At 59.8% G+C, this 2,500-nt stretch overlaps 1 pseudogene; it reads right to left on the bottom strand.

Moving 5' to 3' along the window:
• Positions 1–2,500, bottom strand: part of LOC124593537 — a 6,269-nt pseudogene that overhangs the window by 2,940 nt on the left and 829 nt on the right.

Here is a 2,500-nt window from a genome sequence, read left to right as displayed (position 1 = left end):
GGGTGAAACACTTCCGGGCGTTGATCTGCAGCCCCAGATGGGCGAGGGCTGCGACGGCTGCGTCGATGAGGGACTGCAATCCCCTCGCGGTCGATGCAAAAAGCAGGACGTCATCTGCGAAGGCCGCAGCGTTAACTCTGCGACCAAGGATCCGAGCTCCGATGTGGGAGGGAAGTTGACTCAAAACATAGTCCACCGCAAAATTGAAAAGGAGGGGGGAGAGGGGGTCACCCTGACGCACACCCCTAGCCGGCTGCAGGGGCACGCCCACGTCGGCGCCGCCCGCTATCACCGTCGTGCTACCCTCGTAACACCTCTCGACGTACTCAATAAAGCAATCCGGCAGGCCATGAGCCCTCAGCACGGGGCGGAGGGCGGCATGGTCCACCGAATCGAACGCTTTAGAGACGTCGATCGATGCCACAAAAACAGAGCGACAGGAGCCCTTAAGAGAGTCATAGTTACTCCCGCCGTTTACCCGCGCTTGCTTGAATTTCTTCACGTTGACATTCAGAGCACTGGGCAGAAATCACATTGCGTCAACACCCGCTAGGGCCATCGCAATGCTTTGTTTTAATTAGACAGTCGGATTCCCCCAGTCCGTGCCAGTTCTGAGTTGATCGTTGAATGGCGGCCGAAGAGAATCCGCGCACCCGCGCGCCCCCGGAGGAGCACGCTAAGGCGGACGCGGCCTCGCAGCAAGGAAGATCCGTGGGAGGCCAAGGCACGGGACCGAGCTCGGATCCTGCACGCAGGTTGAAGCACCGGGGCGCGAACGCCGCGCAGGCGCGCGCATCCTGCACCGCCGGCCAGCACGAGGCCAACCAACGGCGAGAGCAGACCACGCCCGCGCTAAACGCCCGCACTTACCGGCACCCCTACGGCACTCACCTCGCCCAGGCCCGGCACGTTAGCGCTGACCCACTTCCCGACCAAGCCCGACACGCCCCGATCCTCAGAGCCAATCCTTATCCCGAAGTTACGGATCCAATTTGCCGACTTCCCTTACCTACATTATTCTATCGACTAGAGGCTCTTCACCTTGGAGACCTGCTGCGGATATGGGTACGAACCGGCGCGACACCTCCACGTGGCCCTCTCCCGGATTTTCAAGGTCCGAGGGGAAGATCGGGACACCGCCGCAACTGCGGTGCTCTTCGCGTTCCAAACCCTATCTCCCTGCTAGAGGATTCCAGGGAACTCGAACGCTCATGCAGAAAAGAAAACTCTTCCCCGATCTCCCGACGGCGTCTCCGGGTCCTTTTGGGTTACCCCGACGAGCATCTCTAAAAGAGGGGCCCGACTTGTATCGGTTCCGCTGCCGGGTTCCGGAATAGGAACCGGATTCCCTTTCGCCCAACGGGGGCCAGCACAAAGTGCATCATGCTATGACGGCCCCCATCAACATCGGATTTCTCCTAGGGCTTAGGATCGACTGACTCGTGTGCAACGGCTGTTCACACGAAACCCTTCTCCGCGTCAGCCCTCCAGGGCCTCGCTGGAGTATTTGCTACTACCACCAAGATCTGCACCGACGGCGGCTCCAGGCAGGCTCACGCCCAGACCCTTCTGCGCCCACCGCCGCGACCCTCCTACTCGTCAGGGCTTCGCGGCCGGCCGCAAGGACCGGCCATGACTGCCAGACTGACGGCCGAGTATAGGCACGACGCTTCAGCGCCATCCATTTTCAGGGCTAGTTGCTTCGGCAGGTGAGTTGTTACACACTCCTTAGCGGATTCCGACTTCCATGGCCACCGTCCTGCTGTCTTAAGCAACCAACGCCTTTCATGGTTTCCCATGAGCGTCGATTCGGGCGCCTTAACTCGGCGTTTGGTTCATCCCACAGCGCCAGTTCTGCTTACCAAAAGTGGCCCACTTGGCACTCCGATCCGAGTCGTTTGCTCGCGGCTTCAGCATATCAAGCAAGCCGGAGATCTCACCCATTTAAAGTTTGAGAATAGGTTGAGGTCGTTTCGGCCCCAAGGCCTCTAATCATTCGCTTTACCGGATGAGACTCGTACGAGCACCAGCTATCCTGAGGGAAACTTCGGAGGGAACCAGCTACTAGATGGTTCGATTAGTCTTTCGCCCCTATACCCAGCTCCGACGATCGATTTGCACGTCAGAATCGCTACGGACCTCCATCAGGGTTTCCCCTGACTTCGTCCTGGCCAGGCATAGTTCACCATCTTTCGGGTCCCAACGTGTACGCTCTAGGTGCGCCTCACCTCGCAATGAGGACGAGACGCCCCGGGAGTGCGGAGGCCGCCGCCCCGTGAAGGGCGGGGAAGCCCCATCCTCCCTCGGCCCGCGCAAGGCGAGACCTTCACTTTCATTACGCCTTTAGGTTTCGTACAGCCCAATGACTCGCGCACATGTTAGACTCCTTGGTCCGTGTTTCAAGACGGGTCGTGAAATTGTCCAAAGCTGAAGCGCCGCTGACGGGAGCGATTATTCCGCCCGAGAGCATCCCGAGCCAACAGCGGCGCGGGTCCGGGGC

This window comes from Schistocerca americana, unplaced genomic scaffold (assembly GCF_021461395.2).
Source record: "Schistocerca americana isolate TAMUIC-IGC-003095 unplaced genomic scaffold, iqSchAmer2.1 HiC_scaffold_992, whole genome shotgun sequence".
Classification (NCBI taxonomy): Eukaryota; Metazoa; Arthropoda; class Insecta; order Orthoptera; family Acrididae; genus Schistocerca; species Schistocerca americana.
Note: the sequence above shows the minus strand (reverse complement) of the source record. Positions and strands in the feature narration are given on the sequence as shown.